The sequence below is a fragment of the Pleurodeles waltl genome, chromosome 6, assembly GCF_031143425.1.
Source record: "Pleurodeles waltl isolate 20211129_DDA chromosome 6, aPleWal1.hap1.20221129, whole genome shotgun sequence".
Lineage (NCBI taxonomy): Eukaryota > Metazoa > Chordata > Amphibia > Caudata > Salamandridae > Pleurodeles > Pleurodeles waltl.
In genome coordinates, this window is record NC_090445.1 from 111534456 (window position 1) to 111552338 (window position 17883).

The following is a 17883-nucleotide window of genomic DNA, read 5'->3' on the forward strand; positions in this document are numbered from 1 at the left end:
AGTAACAATTAGGAACTTTCAGAGCTCTACAATGATGATCTTCGTTTGACATTAACCAAAGGGTATCAATATAATTAATAAAGTTTACAGCACAGTATTGCAAAGCAGTGGGATTATTGCCGTATGGGGTCCATGTCGGCTGTCAGGGAAGATAATTTGTTCCATAACTCCCTGCAACCTCCCCTTTTCTGATCATCTTGTTTTCATTTGTTTAACTACATCGTGCTTCAGCTCCGGTGCTTCTCCCCTTCTTCCTCCCTCCCCCCAAGTGGCCTCTGCCACTCAATTCTCCTGTGTACTCTTCAGGTCTAATCCCCCATATTTCTCAAAATCCTCCAGTGTGTTCCATTCCTAATTTCCTGTCTGTCCCTTCAGGTTATATTCCTTGTGATATCATTGTGTACTTGCTAATTGATTAGGCTATGTGTTGTATCATATTGATCATTGATCAAGGAGGTAGCATATCATCATTTGGGGCCAGATGTATCAAAGAATTTTGCATTTGCAAACGGTGCGAATTGCAAAATTCAGCAGTTTGTGAATGCAAAATCACCTTTCTGAGGGCCAGATGTATCAAAAAAGCCTTTTGCGATGTGGAAATAGCGATTTTTAAGAAATCGCTATTTCTGAGTCGCAAAATGCTATGTATCATATTTGCGATTCCGTAATAGCGATTTCTTAAAAATCGCAAATGCTAATACCGAATCGCAAATTGCGATACAGCCCCCATTCGCACCTATGGGTCTGTCGCCCATATTTGCGAATTTTTTGCATTTCCCAAATTGCGAGTTCCTAACTGGAATTCGCAATTTGGGAAATGCAAACTCCAACATGCTGGGGGCCTAAGGCCCCCTCTGCTGCACCTTACATCTTACATTCAGAAAGGTGATTTTGCATTCGCAAACGGCCGAATTTTGCAATTCGCACCGTTTGCGACTGCAAAATTCTTTGATACATCTGGCCCTGAATGTAAGAAAGGCATTCGCAGTGCAATTTTAAGGAATCGCTAAAATAGCGATTCCTTAAAATTGCGACCTCATTTAGAGAATCGCAAATTGCGATTCTCTAAATAAGAAATCGCAAATAAGGAATCCTTATTTGCGATTTCTTAAGCACATGTATGAAGCAGTTCCTTAATGCGAATTGGGCATTAAGGAATCGCTATTATCACCAAGTTGAACTTGGTGGTAACCATGTGCAAATTTTAAAAATGCATTAAAAATGCATTTTTAGAATTGACATGTAACGCACACATGCCCTTTTGGCATGTGTGCACCTTACATGTTTTCCAAAATTGTTTTGGGATGCAGCAGAGGGGGCCTTAGACCCCCAGCACCCTGGAGTTTGCATTTCCCAAATTGCGAATTCCAGTTAGGAATTCGCAATTTGGGAAATGCAAAAAATTCGCAAATATGGTCCGACAGGCCCATAGGTGCGAATGGGGGCTGTATCGCAATTTGTGATTCAGTAATAGCATTTGCGATTTTTAAGAAATCGCTATTACGAATCGCAAATATGATACATAGCATTTTGCGACTCAGAAATAGCGATTTCTTAAAAAACGATATCCGAATCGCAAAGGGCTTTTTTGATACATCTAGCCCTTGGTGTATTACCTGACTTTTCTAACAGACATATTAAAGCGCTCCAGGCACCAAGCTCTCTCAGTCAAACCCTGACCTCGCTTGTCTTCTCGGTCTCTCACCATATCCTCAATCTTTGCCCATTTTATTACTTCCCTCTTCCAAGTCTTGCTTTGGGGGCCTCTTGTTTGTTTCCAATTTCTAGTTCTCTCTCTCTTTGCTATCAATATCGCTAGGTCCTGAAACTAGTTAGTCACTTTTTGTCTGGGTGTGTGTGGGTAACCCTTGAGTAAACAATATTTGGGATCATATGGGACCTCCTGCTCGATGACTTCCGCTAGTATACTAACCACTGAGTGCCAGAAACTTCCTAAAACTGGACAGGTCCATAACATATGAAAAAACTCTACTGCTTCCTCTCCACATTTCAGGCATTTGGCTTCCATAACATTAAAATGCTGTCGCAGCCTTCCCCGTGTCAAATATGCTCTATGTAGTACATATAGGTTAATGAGCCTGAACCTGGCATTCCTAAATACTTTGGGGACCCAGGTCAATATGTTCTCCCACTCAACCTCTGTGATCTCTGCACCCAGGTCCTCTTCCCACTTCAATTTGAGGCCGATGAGAGGCTGACAAATGTCCGCTCTCATTTTCCGGTATAGGAAAGTCACAGCTTTATATGTACCTATACTACTAGTCAATTATTGACAAATGTTGGAGAGGGAAGGTTCTGTACATCCCATGCGTCAGTGTTTAGTGATTGCCTCGGTGATCGCTCTGTGGAGCAAAAAGTTTTCCTGTGGTAAGTCATAATGAGTTCTAAACTCTTCAAATGGTAACAGAGCGTCTGCCTCAAACAACGTTCCCACTGATGTTGCTCCCACCGCCACCCAGCTAACGAGTCTGCCCCAGTCGCCTCCATGTGGTAAAACTGATAAAAAGTGCATTGGAATCTCCGGGGCATAAGGCCCAGTTTTGTTCACTCTGCGGAGGTATCGCAGCCAGCAGGACTGTAACAATCTTAGTTCGGCTGGTAATGTTGCGGCTGGGGGGCCGAGCTGGAGAACCACCCTGACCAGAGTCAGGAGGTCCGGAGTAAAGGTGTTTTCATTTTGTCCGGCCGTATGTGGCTAGCTATCCACCGGGCCAACCATTGCAGCTGACCCACTAGATAATAGGCCTCAAAGTCTGGTACTGCCTGTCCCCCATCCCCTGTCGGCATCTGAAGGTGTTCAAGTACAAGGTGCTGCGTACCCGTCCCCAACAGGAATCCAATTACTAGTGAGTACAGGACCTTAAAGAAGGTCCGGGGTATCCATAGTGGTAGTGTAACAAAGAGATAGAGCAATCGTGGCAAAGTGATCATTTTCAATAAGACCACTCTTCCTGCCACTGATAATGGAAACAACCCCCAGAATATCATATTGCTGAGGAGTCCCCGGAGCTCTGCCCTATGTTTCCTTCAAACAGGTCCGTTTTGTTATGATAGACATACACTCCCAGATATGTGAAACAGTGCGGCTCCCACTGTAGGCCTCTCAAGTCTTGTGAGGCTGCTCGTTCAGAGGTCATGGGAAATAGACTGGATTTCCTCCAGTTAACCCAAAGGCCCGACAATGATCCAAAACGATCTAGTAGCTTTCTCTGTCCTCCAAGTGCATCCTCTGCGTCTGTGAAAAATAGCAATAGATCATCTGCGAATAGGGCCATATAATGGGTGTCATTCCCTACCTCCAGGCCTCTATAGGCAGTACCTGCTCATGCAAGGCTTGCAAGGGGCTCTATGGCCAGAGCAAAGAGGAGAGGGAAGAGTGGGCAAACCTGTCTGGTACCTCGTTCAACTTGATAGTCCCCTGAAATAGTGTTGCCTGCACGAACCCTCGCCTGTGGCTTGGCATATAGTAATCACGTCCAGGTTGTAAAATTCTCTCCTAGTCCAAATTTGATTATCACTTTGTAAAGGTATAGCCATGTTAGGCTGTAGAATGCCTTCTCGAAGTCTACAGCAAAGACCACTTCCTCTTCCTAATCATAAGAGCTATCATCGAGTAGTGAAAATAGTCGACAAATATTCATGCCCGTACACCGTCCAGGCATAAATCCCACCTGATCATTATGGATCAAGCTGTGCATATATGGCAAGAGGCGTGTCATATTTTACTAAGGGTTTTGTAATCTACCGACAATATTGATAGGGGTCGATAGGAAGCTACGTCAGTGGGTGGCTTCCTAGGTTTCAAAAGGGGAACAATTTTGCGCTGATCGAGGGAGAGTCCTGGCAAACCCAGCTTCTTCATACATGCTAACCAATTGGGGCCCCAGTGTAGCCATAAAGGAAGAATAAAATTTGACTGGTAGGCCATCCAGTTCCAGTGTTTTGTTTCGCACCATGCTAGTAACAGCGGCCCTCACTTCTGACAATTCAATTGCCTGTCCCAGGGTCTCAGATTCCTGCTCTGAAATTGTCGGGAGATTACTGTGGGATAAGTACTCTTGGATGTCCGTCAGTGTTGAGTGGACTTTTCTCCTGTAGAGATCCGAGTAATAATTATAAAATTCCTGAATAATTGCAGCCTGGCTATAGACCGTCGGGCCGAAGGACGTTTCTAATTCAACTATACTTGACCCCCTTTTTGCCAGATTCGCCAACCATGCCAAAAGTGAACTCGCTTGGTCGCCCTCTGCATGAGTTCTCGCTTGGTAAGTTTTATAGTCATAACAGTGGAGCCTTTCAACCCCTACTGCGACTCGCTCCTGTGCGTCTAGAACTGATGTTTGGAGCTCTGGTTCCCCAGGGTGCTTCCTCTCTATCTCTCTCAGCTCCTGCTCTGCCTTCTTGATGTCCCGTATTATCGTATGTCTGACACCCTGGGTGGTGGAGATGCATCTCCCCCTTATGATGGCCTTTAAGGCGTCCCATTCCAGAAGTCGTGAGTCTGTGGTGCCCTCATTATTATTGAAGTAAGCAGTTATGTTCACAGCAATGCCGGTTCTAAAGACCTGGTCTTCTAACAATTCCGGCCTGAGTCTCCATGTAGGCACTGGAGGTTGGAGGGTTAGCTATCGCAGTCCTAACACTAAAGGGTTGCAGTCTAAGATTGTTCTGCTCAAGTAATCTGTCATGATTGTCAACTCGTTGACGTCTGGGGCGCAGAGGAAGGTGTCCAACCTTACATGTAGGTCATATGACAGAAGTAGAAGGAATAATCTCTTGGGTGTTGAGTGTGCCAGGTGTCTATCAGTCCCCATACTTGTTACCATTCCCAAAATGCCCTAGTGGTGTGTCTAATTGGGGACTCCTGAAGGAGGGGTGCAACCTATCTAGGGTTGTGTCGGATATACAGTTCAAGTCCCTGCTTAGTAGGACAGATCCCATAGAGTGGGAGGCCAGACGTTGGGAAAGGGTCCCCAAGAATCCAGGTTGATCAACATTAGGACCATAAAAGCTCCATTTCACTATATCTCGCCCGTCCAGCCTTCCTGCTATCAGAACATATCTGCCCAAGATATCTATTACAGATTCAACGTGTTGGAAAGGTATTCCAGGCTTGATCCAGATAAGGAACCCCTTGCATAAGCAGAATATGTAGCATAATAAACGTGTCCTCTCCATTTACATTGAAGGGCCCTCCCCTCTTTGGCATCTAGATGTGTTTTTTGTAACAGGGCTATATGAATCCCTCGCCTAGTGAGATAAGAAAGTATCTTATGTTGTTTACTCATTGAATGCATCACCCTGATATTCCATGTGAGTACTTTAATAGTTAGGGGGTCAACCACTGAATAAATAAGTGGTGGTGTGTGGGCACCGAAGAATGCCCACTTTCTCCTCCATCTGGAGTGTCTCCCATAATGACACATGTGAGATTAGGTATGTGCGGCAGTAGGCAATCCCAACTTAACTGACTTAAGCATTACCCAACTCCCACACCCTACCGCAAATAGTGAGATCCATTCTCCCAAACAGTCAAACAAAGAATAATCAAACATGTTTGTGCCCTCTAATGCTCGTCTATGTTCTGCGGAGGGTAGTAACTGTCAGTTCATGGTCTTGGGCTCTGGGCTTCTCAGGTGCCCACCCAAGCCCCAATACTACACATCTTGAAATTAATATCATGAGCCGTGCCACAAGGAACTTCTCCATGCCACCTTAGGATCAAATTTGTAGTCAGTTAGATATCGTCCTCACTGTCCTGCCCATGCTAGCGCCCATTTCAGGGACAGGTCTAGGGCTACATAATCTTATCTGCAGTTCCCAGGGTGACCATCGGTAGGATCTCGCTGGTCTGTGTGGAAGTTATTGAATCTCTGTCCGAGTCTGTTCCATCTTCACTCGCTTCCCTGAGCAGGGAATCGGGGTCAGGTGATGATCCACCCAAGAATGCTGCCGCAGCTACTGCCACCTGTCGGCCTCCCTGTGCTTCCTGCGCAGTGGGCAATCTAGACGGCGTCGCCCGATCTCGTCTTCACAAACAAGGGTGGCGCTTTCTTTTCTGCGCTCGAGGTGGTCTGCTTGGGACTGGGTTGGGTTGCCCCACTGCCCAGTCCCAGGCCTGTTGGGGTGTAGCAAAGACTTGTGTTCCTGTGAGCGTTACCACTCTGAGTCGTGCAGGAAATTGCATTGAATATATTATTCCTGCCTCTCTCAGTCTTTTTTTCAATGAAGTAAAGGCAGCTCTCTGGCGCTGCACCTCCCTAGAGAAATCAGGAAATATGGAAACCTTAGTGCAAGATGTGGTCTCTATTCTTGAAATGAAGCAATTGCGCCACCACCGGTCTAGGCAGGGCACCCGGTGGCTGCTGTCGAGTTGGCACCCTATATGCTCGTTCCAGGGCAAAAAAGGGAGAGAGACCCTCCGGGGCTACTTCCTTTTGGATTCATTCCTCCACATACCGCACAATGTTGGATCCCTCAATTTTCTCAGGGAGTCCCACCATTCTAATGTTGTTGCGAGGTGCTCTGTTTTCTGCATCTTCTGCTCTACTCTCAAGGGCACGCAGTCTAGATTTCATAGAGTCCATTCGTCCCCCTACTGCCACCACCGTAGATATCGCCTCGGAAATTTCCCTCTCTAATGACGGTGACTCTCTCTGATAAGCGCCTGTGGTTGTCGCGCAATAGCCACAGATCAATACTAAGCGTGTCAACCTTGACTTCTAGGGCCTCTCTCGATGCTGCTGTAGCCTGCAAGACATCTTGAAGCCTAGGGGCAGAGGATATTGTCCCCAAAGACTCAGTTAATGTTTGCTCCGGCCTCCCGCCAGTTATACCCAGGTGCTGAGACCCCCCAATTCTCCATCTCTCTTTTTTAAAGCTTTACCCATGACTCAGTTTCGTGGAGCAGTCCTTCTATATTCTTCTTCTCCTGTTTTCTGTCTCTTCTGACACTTTGTGTGGGTGCCCTTAGTCAGGTTACTATATATAGCTCCCAATATCGCTTTTTCATCTGTGCTTCTCTCATGGCTATACAGGCTTCAGGAGTTGTTTGCATCATGCTCACCGTGGGATCAGTCTGTTTTGGCTGGGTGCTCCCGATGTACCCCGATGCAATCCAGCCTCCTGGGGTGTCTCTGCTGTTCGGGCCGCCTTCCCTTCTCTCCTGGCTCACCAGCGCCAAGCTGCCGAAGCCGTCTCAGGAGCGGCCGCCATCTTGGGTTGACGTGACCCCCTCAGTGGAGTCGCGGTCTCTGCTCATCCAACGCGTTACCTGGTGTTCGATCTTCCCGGGGGATCTACTTGTCCTCCAGTACGCTTGACCAGCACTTCCCCGTGGCCTCGGCAGCAGGATGAGGGGACGGGTTCACCGGAGCTCGCCGCCCTATTCCATGTGCTGCTAAGCCGACAATGGCCCACTCTTTCATCACAATCTGACATACACAGAAGGGAAGAAGTCTTTCTGTTCTTTTTTTTCTCTCTGAGACCTTGTCTGAGTATTTGACCTTTGCAGATAGGTAAACAAATTAAAATAAGAACTTATGTACCATGTGACATATAGATTGTATATTTAATAGGATGCTGATGTGCAAAAGTTACATTGGCCAAATATTGAAACGTGGGAAGTATGTATGATTGGACACTACTCCACAACATGATATCAGAACATGAAAGGTAATTTAGCTAAACACTAGAGAGAGCGTGGACATCAAATCCACCAAATGCAATATCAGGTTTAGGTTTGTGAAAAGATTAACAGGCCATTGAGAGGAGGCAATAAAGAGATGCTGTCACTTTAGAAAGAAGTTTATTGTAAAGATCATCTTAATACTCTTAAAACCCAATCTGTTGAGTGATACTGAACAACTATCATGTTTCTTGTGATAACTGAGATGGCAGAGAACAATTATTGAAATTAAGTATTATCCATGGTTTAGTAAAAGAACATGAGAAAAGACCTGGATGTCAATCTGGATGGAAGGTTCGAATTAATAATATTTAGGATTGTACTGAGTATTTCAAAGGTTAACAAGAAGACTGAATGATCAGGAATGTGAAAATTGAATACAATTCCATGAAAAGAATTTGAAACAAGTGGTTGGAGTGGAATGAGTGATTAAATTAACATTATTCAGATTACAAGAGATCAAAATGGGAGAAATAAACGTACAGAGCAACCATAAAGTACAACACCTATGACACCATGTGACAACATAGAACACTCATCATATCAGAAGTAAAAGTGAGGTCTGTGAAAATGGGAGGATGAGACGAACAATAATATTCTGCTGCACTAGTGCATAATTGTCAACAATACACATCTGCCAACTCACACAGTGCCACCGTGCATCACAGGATCTCGCCTCCCTTCACACAGTCACCGAGTAAGGAGCTGAAATCACAAGGTGGGAGGGAAGACGACCTGTAAACAATGGAACAAAATGGCTTCACAGCTTTTCTTTGGAGGATGTAAGCAGATGATGGCCGTTGAGGGGTGTAAAAATACCCCAGGACTTCTGCAACAGCTTCAGCAACCCTTTGTTTTTGTCTTGTTTTTTGGGGGGGAAGAGATGGGTGGGTTGTTGGAGGGAAGAGTGCCCCTTAGGTAATTCCTGGCACAAGGCCCCACCTCCTCCTCATACACTGAAAATTATTTAGAACCTGGCAGGTCTGACAATTTTTGGTGAGTGTGGAATTAGATAAAATATTATTCTCAGTTTGGCTGAAATAAGCGGGAGAATCAAAATCTATTGCACGGCTATGATAGTATGCAACAACACTGACTTCCAATTAATCCAGAAGCAAGAGCATGGCCTTGGAAAACAGAAAGACAAACCTCTTGTATTGTATTGCAGCATTTATATAGCGCTTACTACCCCTACATGGGGAGCTGACACACTTGCCTACATGGATAGCATGCTATACTGTGTAGGTTGTGTAGTTGGAAAGATTTTCTCTTTGCTTTGATCCTATGTGGGAACTGTTTCCATGTTGTCCATGATGACCACCCAGGTGTGGTTATTGTGTTATGCGATGCAGTGCATAGCAGTTGGATGCTGAAATGTGAGAGACAGATGCAGAGTTTTATGGTTTTCATCATCATGATAGCTCTGAACAGCTCTGCAGAACCCGTTATGGTATTTCATATGATATAGTCTAATGCACTGGGTTGTCCATTCTGAAATTTTGTGTGTAAGTGTGGTCATGAACTGGCATGGTTGGAGGGAGAGAGAAATGGAGAGATCTGTTGGGATGGACATTTTTATTATTTCCTATCTGAGTGTCTTTGTGAGCTGTAAAGAATTGTTTCAATTGTCTACATATTTGAGACCTGCAGTGGTGGACTAGATTAAAGTCCTCCACATTGTCTAACAATATGTGACAGATCTCTTCAGTTATTCATGCCTGTTCCTTTGGAGATGTTTGGTTTTTTGGCTGTACAGTGCTGGTTATGGACAAACCAAACGCGTGCATTTGCAAATAAAATGCCAGACCATAATGTTTAATCAAACAACGGCACATGATGGGGAAGAATATGTACATTATTAACACATCAGTGAATACCTAAATTAGTCACTGGAAAATAAGAATTTCTTCTGTCTGGAACTCTTTTTGCAATGTATTCTTGCCTCACACAATTCCACCCTTTACCATTAAAACATAAATAAAATGTTTACATACAAAACAGAATGCAAAATATCTACTAACACATAATGACATATGTCTACACATTCTTCCCCATTATATGCCATTGTTTGATTAAGTGTGGTTTATCAGCCCAGGCTTAGTGGGGTTACGAGGGCTTTCCCTGGTACGGTCAGTCTGTAAGAATGGTCTTGTGGCATTGGGGACAGTGCAACTGTATTCATAAGGAACAGCATGAAGCCTGTAGATACAGAGCGGTTTTGACCCAGTAAGTAATGGTTGGCGATGCAGCAGTCCATTAGGAGAGCTTTTAGGATAGAGGATTAACAATAATGTTGAGAATCTAAAGGTAACCTTAGAAAACCCTGGAGAATTTAGAAGCTATGGGCTGTTTTTAAAATATAAAGGCCCAATAACTAATAAAACACCAAACATTTACCAGTAATGTTATGAGATTTGTGAAATAGCCATGTTATTGTTTATATGTGGAATGTCACACCATTTGCTCTTATTAAAACATGGATTTTCCTTTTGAAAGCTTGATATGAATTGCAGTTGTACACAAAAGAAGGAAATCATTCCCAAAACGCGTTGTGATGAGATGTAAAATGAAGCACACAGAAGGATCCCTAATGAAAGACATTGTGTAAATAAAAGATTAAGGGCCAGATGTAGCAAAGGTTTTGAACGTCGCAAAACCCACATCGCGATGCCCGATTCCTGTTTTGCGAGTCGGTAACCTGGTTACCGACTCGCAAAACAGGACTGCGAGTCGCAAATAGGAAGGGGTGTTCCTAATGCAGCGCGATGCTGCATTGCTTTGTGACCGCAAACACGGTCGCAAAGTAATCGCAGTTACCACCAGGGTCACACTGGTGGTAACACATTCGCAAAAAAGGGAAGGGGTCCCCTTTGTGAATGGCCTGGAAAACATTTTTTCAGAGCAGTCAGTGGTCCATTTTTCATTTTGTAATGCATCTCGTTTTCCTTTCAAGAAAACGGGCTGCATTACAACAACAAAAAAACTGCTTTATTTAAAAGCAGTCACAGACATGGTGGTCTCCAGCAGGTCACCATCCCTGTGAGTGCTGCGAGTCGCAAGGGGGTCGCAAATTGCGACCCACCTCATTAATATTAATGAGGTGGGCCTTTGCCACCTTTTGCGAGTCGCAGATGGTGTCAGGGACACTATCCTGCATCCTGAATTGCGACTCGCAAATTGTGAGTTGCAATTCAGGACATACCTACATCTGGCCCTAAAAGTCTGTTCAAGGAATAAATAATTAGGACGACTGGGTAACCAAAGAGGTAACCCCCTTAAAAAAAAAAGTGTACCACTGCCAAGATAAGTATTTTTTTTAATTGTATTGTTATGACCATAGAACAGATCAGAAGATCACTCGCTATAATAACTTGGCTATACCAGCTTCAAATATATCAAACCCTTGAAAGTAGTGTCGCTCACATAATATACTTTCTGCCAGACCCAGAAATAAGGTACTCACCGTTAAATTGGCCACACAGTGTAGAAAATACATGTCTCTTTAACTAGTTCCAAATCACTAACCCCCACCGATAATAGGTATTTAGAATGTTTGATGACGTCTGCTTTGTGACATCATTTACTGACTGGTCCCTTTAAAGATGCTCCTTCGAACAGAGGAAATGGGGGAATGGGATGTTTAACAACGGAACGTGTAAAGTGTGATAAGACTCCCTCCTTACATGCATTCTTTATTTGCCCAGTCGTGTTTGACCAAATGAGCTGTTTTCCTCTCCTGAGTTTCTGATCGACTTCTATTCGCATTGTGCAAGGCGTATTTGCAGTTCTGCTGTTACTACCAAGTCCTGCCTTCGTAATTGCGGTGGCAATATTTATGAAACTATCAAGTGAATACTTTGTAAAGGCAGAAATGTTTTGTTGCCTTGGTTTTTATTGCATGGACGAAATAATGCTAAATTAATTACATACGTTTACTATGAAAGAAGCATGTCACTTCCAGCCACAACCACCAGAAGTCAGCCAGCGATGGCTCATTGAAACCTGATGTTTAGCCTGCTATGGAATGTCTTGTAGAAGTGCCCTCAGGATAAATGCTTCTGTGCTCTGAGGGCTCTCCGTGAATATGAATGTTGAGCAACCTCTGTGACAGACAAGGAAAGTACGAAGAGGTGTCTGCACTTTAAGTGTTTGTGTGTGTGTGCATGTGTCTTACAGTATGCTTTGCAGCACCCCAGAGATAGGTACACACGCTGCACAGTTGTAGCATCGCTTACATACTTGGCATCTACACACTCAAGCACACACACAGTGAACAATTGCAGCAGTGTTAACACACACACTCACTGCCTAGTTGTAGCCTGGCTTACACACAACAACTAAAAAGCTGCATCAAAGTCTGCACACAGGCACAAATACCATTGTTATAGATTGTCTCACTCGCAGCACGTAATCCAATACACAAAGTGCATAGTTATATCTTGGTTTGCGCACACACAGTGTATAGTTGTATCATGGCTTGCGTGCACAGTGTACCATTAAGGCAGCGTAAACAAGAGCAGCGCACACAGGATCATTGTGGCCTGTTACGCGGACGAACTGCAGTTATTACGTCGCCTACAGACACAGGACACACACATGTACACATAGTGCATAGTTGTAGCTAAGCGTGCACACCGTGCGCAGTATAACATTACTCACATAGAGTGAATAGTCGTATCATGGCTTGCACCCACATACACACAGTGCTTAATTGTAGCAGCACATAGACAAACAGATACAGTGCATATGTGCACCACAGCTCGTACACACACATCCACAAACACATGTGATGGCGGAGTAGAAACACAAGCAATGCACAGTTATAGCGGGGCTTGCACACACAGCGCGCCATCATAGCATTGCTTAAACACACTTCATACTGCATAGTTGTGGCATTGCTTGCACAAACAGGCTAAAATGAACATTCCTGGGATACATACACAGCATCGCCCAGACACACACTGCCACACCCATGGTGCACATTTTTTGCATTGTACTTGTACAGAAACGCACATAGTGTACTTCGCAGTTGTTGTTGCATCACTTACACACACAAACACACTCACTGTACAGTTGTAGCATTGTTTCTATACAAATGCATGCGCGCACACGTTGGTTTAAATCCCTTTCTAAAGCGCCGGGTAGTGTGAGCCTCCTCACACCCGCGCCCCGCCCTGAGCACAGCAGTGCTGTGCAGTGGGAACTTCCTCTCAGCAACACTCTGAAGCGCGAGCTCTCTTCCAGTAGTGCCTGCAGTCTGAACCTCCTCTCATAGCGCCCTGCAGTCTGAACCTCCTCTCAGCAGTACCCTGCAGTGTGAGCCTCCTCTCAGTGGTGCTCTGCAGTATGAGCTTCCCCTCAGTGGTGCTCTGCAGTGTTAACTCCCTCCCAGCAATACTCTGGTGTGAGCTCCCCCCCAGCAGCACCCTACAACGCGAGTCTCTCCTCAGTAGGGTTCTGTAGTGTGAACCTCCTCTCAGCCGTGCCCTGCAGTGTGAGCCTCCTCTCAGTGGTGCTCTGAAGTGTGAGCCTCTCTGCAGTGTGAGCTTCCCCTCAGTGGTGCCCTGCAGTGTGAGCCTCCTCTCAGTGGTGCTCTGAAGTGTGAGCCTCTCTGCAGTGTGAGCTTCCCCTCAGTGGTGCTCTGCAGTGTGAGCTTCCCCTCAGTGGTGCTCTGCAGTGTGAGCTTCCCCTCAGTGGTGCTCTGCAGTGTGAGCTTCCCCTCAGTGGTTCCTGCAGTGTGAGCTCCATTTCAACATACGCTGTAGTCTGGGCCACCACACAGCAGTGCCCTGCAGTGTGAGACTCCTCTCAGTAGTGCCCTGCAGTGTCAACTCCCTTTCAGCATACGCTGCAGTCTGAGGTACCTCACAGCGGTGCCCTGCAGTGTGAACTCTCCTGCACCAATACTCTGAAGTGTGCGCTCCCATACAGCAGCGTCTTGCAGTGTGAGCCTTCTCCCAGCAGGGCCCTCAAGTGTGAGCCTCCTCTCAGTGGTACCTTGCAGTGTTAAAAAAACTCCCTCTCAGCAATACTCTGAAGTAAGCTCCACAGAGTGCTATTTCTGAGGGTGTTGTGCACCAAAGGCCTGTAGGACTGCAGGAGTTCTTTTGAGATGTCCCAGGGTATGGTGTACCAATGGTCTGATTGGCAGAGTCCCTCTTTCTGTACCATGTCTTATGGTGTAGTTCATCGATGGCCTGTTGGATTGGCAGAGCTCATGTTGGGGGGAGTGTGCTGGGTAGTTGAATTTGTAGGACTGCAGAGTTCGCCTTCGGGTGCCATATTCCAGGGTATGATCCGTCAATGGTCTGCAGGATTGGCAGAGCTGCTCTGGGCGTGGGTGTGTCAATGGTCCTTAGGGTTGGCAGACCTCTTCTTGTGGTGACATATCTCATTTTGGGGTTGATCAATCCCTATAAGCTCAGATCTCTATTGGGGTACCTTAAATTTACCGGGTATGCATTGGGGCCATTTAAGAGCTTAAGGCTCCACGAGGTAGGGAGATGAGAGATCACTAAGGGGGTCATTCCGACCCTGGTGGTCCATGACCGCCAGGGCGGAGGGCAGCGGAAGCACCGCCAACAGGCTGGCGGTAAAGCCGCGGTCAGAAAAGGGGAACCAGCGGTTTCCCGCCGGTTTTCCCCTGGCCCAGGGAATCCTCCATGGCGGCGCTGCTTGCAGCGCCGCCACGGGGATTCCGACCCCCTTCCCGCCAGCCTGTTTCTGGCGGTCTTCACCGCCAGAACCAGGATGGTGGGAACGGGTGTCGTGGGGCCCCTGGGGGCCCCTGCACTGCCCATGCCACTGGCATGGGCAGTGCAGGGGCCCCCTCATAGGGCCCCATACAGATTTTCACTGTCTGCTTAGCAGACAGTGAAAATCGCGATGGGTGCCACTGCACCCGTCGCACCCCTGCAACTCCGCCGGCTCCATTCGGAGCCGGCTTCCTCGTTGCAGGGGCTTTCCCGCTGGGCCGGCGGACGGCCTTTTGGTGGTCGCCCGCCGGCCCAGCGGGAAAGTTGGAATGACCGCCGCGGTCTTTTGACCGCGGGATGGTCATTCGGCGGTAACCGCATGGCGGGCGGCGACCGCCGCCCGCCGCGGTCAAAATGACCGCCTAAGTGACTGGGTTTCATTTAGGTTCTATAAGGCCTTGGGTGTGTAATGGAGGGTGGGGGGGCGGGGTGGCACTTAAGACCCAGGGTCTCCACAAGGAAAACAACATGGTCCCCAGCCTTTAGTGCAAGAGTTTCATCTTCATCGCCGGACACGAAGAGCTTGTGTGTTCGTCAGGTCACAGGCGGATATACTACCTGCTGTTTCTCTTTATTATAAATCTAGGCAAGAAACGGGTGCCCGTGCAGTAGCAAGCTCCTCCATTAGGGCGGAGGAGTGTCACCCCCTCACCAGCAGCAGCAGCTGCAAAACCTTTGAAAGAAAAGGATAATAAACTTTGTTTATTATCCTTTTCCTTTAAAGGGGCAGAGCCACAGGGGTGACAATTAGCGAGGGTGAGTGCTCACCACTCCCCCTCAGAGTGCATGTATGTTTGGCCAGCCGTCTCGGGCCGGCCAAACATACATGCGCAGTGGGTTCCCTCCAGCCCAGCAACACAGTTACTGGGCTGGAGAGAGCCAGCACAGGCTTCCAGTCTGCCTGGGAGCGCCATGGCTGGGTGCTCCCAGCCAATCCGGAAGCTGCCTTGAGCAACGTCATGATTGGCCGCAGAGCAGGCTAGGATCCTGTGCCTGCAGCAAGACAAAGGAGAGGAGCAGCGAGGGCGCGGCGAGGAGCAAGGTAATTGTTTTTTTTAAAATGTAATTTATTTTAATGTTTATTCCACCCCCCCGTGCACTGCCCTGCCCCTTCCACGCCCTGCGAGCCGCTCCTAGATGCAAATGGTGACTTCGGCCTCAGTTATTTCACCTCATGACCCGCCCTGCCTGGAAAGCACACATGAGGCGAATAAACAAAACAAACACACCGGTGGCTTAGTCAAATGTACCCGGAGGTGTTTGCTTCAGAGCTACCCAGCGCTCTCACTGCCAGAAAAAGGGAAACAGCTTTATCTCCCGACCATCCACAGAAAATAAAGTTGCGCACAGCCCACCACATTAAAGGTCGCGTAGGCGGAGCTATCAAGGGTGCCCCAGGTGCATGGAATGGAGACCCGTGGGCCCAGAGATCTGAGGGGATGACCACATATGCCAACATTTTAGAAGAGGAAAGTGGGAGATTTAAAAAAACACAATAATAAGCGGGAGAATATATTGCTCCCATGAACCTGAATCAGGTCTATTGTCATGTATGGGGCTTGTGTAGTGATAGTAAGTATTACAATGGAAGGCGCAAGCATTGTGAATGTTGTTATGTTCCATAGTGCGTTTAGAGATGTATTAGAATGTTGGAGGTGTACTTCTTATGCCTTTGCAACATACATTAAAGACTTCTTAAAAGGAAGAACGGAGTCCGTGATCATCATTGTTACAGTATTTTGGCAGCGAGGGGATTGATTATGAAGCGGTATCATACTTCATGTGGTTTTGCTGTGCTACAGCGCAATTGAATTTACACTTTTTGCCTAAGGTAAGGGTTTTGGTACAAATAATTGGTGTATTCACGTCCTTCTTCTGTGGAATCGCTTATAGCAAAATGGTACAGTATCGTTCTTACCATTATTGCAGAGTAAACTGGTCAGCGTACTGTTGGAAGGGGGGGGTGCGTGAATCTTCCTCTCGGTTTTGTTTAAACCGCCGAGGCAACAGTGTTGATGAGCAGCGACACACAGCACGTTTATGATACAAGCCCCACTCCACGTCAAAAATACCACATTTGACAACGTACGGCGGCCATCTTGTGAGGTTGGGGTGAACTCTATTGAATATTATGATGTGCATGCTATACGCACAGGACTTAGGGGGTCATTCCAACCCTGGCGGTCATCGACCGCCAGGTTGGATGACCACGGAAGCACCGCCAACAGGCTGGCGGTGCTTCCCTGCCCATTCTGACCGCGGCGGTAAAGCCGTGGTCAGAAAAGGGGATCCGGCGGTTTCCTGCCGGATTTCCCCTGTCTGGGCTGAATCTCCATGGCGGCGCTGCAAGCAGCGCCGCCATGGAGATTCCGACCCCCTTCCCGCCACCCTGTTTCTGGCGGTTTTTACCGCCAGGAACAGGATGGCGGGAACGAGTGTCGTGGGGCCCCTGGCATGGGCAGTGCAGGGCCCCCCTAACAGGGCCCCAGCATGATTTTCACTGTCTGCTTAGCAGACAGTGAAAATCGCGACGGGTGCAACTGCACCCGTCGCACCCCTGCAACACCGCCGGCTCCATTCGGAGCCGGCTTCTGGGTTGCAGGGCCTTTCCCGCTGGGCCGGCGGGCGCTCCCTTGGCGGGTGCCCGCCGGCCCAGCGGGAAAGCCAGAATGGCCTCCGCGGTCTTTTGACCACGGAGCGGCCAATTGGCGGTTTCTGCTTGGCGGGCGGCGCCCGCCGCCCGCCAATATAGGAATGACCCCCTTAGTGATTTTTGTTTTTTAGGTCGAGCATAGCTTCTCTGACGTGTTGGTATGCATCTGGGCTTTTAACCACGGCCATCGCACGCCCATCATTATCACTCGCTCATGGGCTTGCTCTTCAAAAATCATTTGATGACATTGGTAAATGCTTTACGTTTGTCCTTCCTAAGGGAGGTTTTGTTACCGCCTTGGCCATCGCCCCTGTTACATGGCTAATTGCACTTTTGCTGATAAGTTTGACTGCCAGCGAACTTGTTTATCCTTTTGTGTGTCTCTTCACGCTGATGCTCATGACAGCCGTGGCGCTGTAAATCGCCTCGCTCATGTGAAACTGTTTCACTTTTCATTTTCAGTTGATGTGGCAAGAAAAATCTGGTTAGGAGTTTACAACGCTTATAGCCCTAATTCGAGCAAATGCAAGACCCATTGCATTGCAAATGCTTGTTGTTTTTGTCATCATTTATTTTTCTACTGGTGTTCGTACTCTGAGGATGTATCCAGCGTTGTTTGTGCACCGTCATTGCAAGGGTGTACGAAGTACAGTAAGTGAACTAAAACTCTTTGGAATTCAATTTTCTTTGCATTGGTGGTATATCCAATTGAGGAAATGTTGTCAAGCAGAAATTCAGCAAACACAGCAGTTGCACATCCTATACAT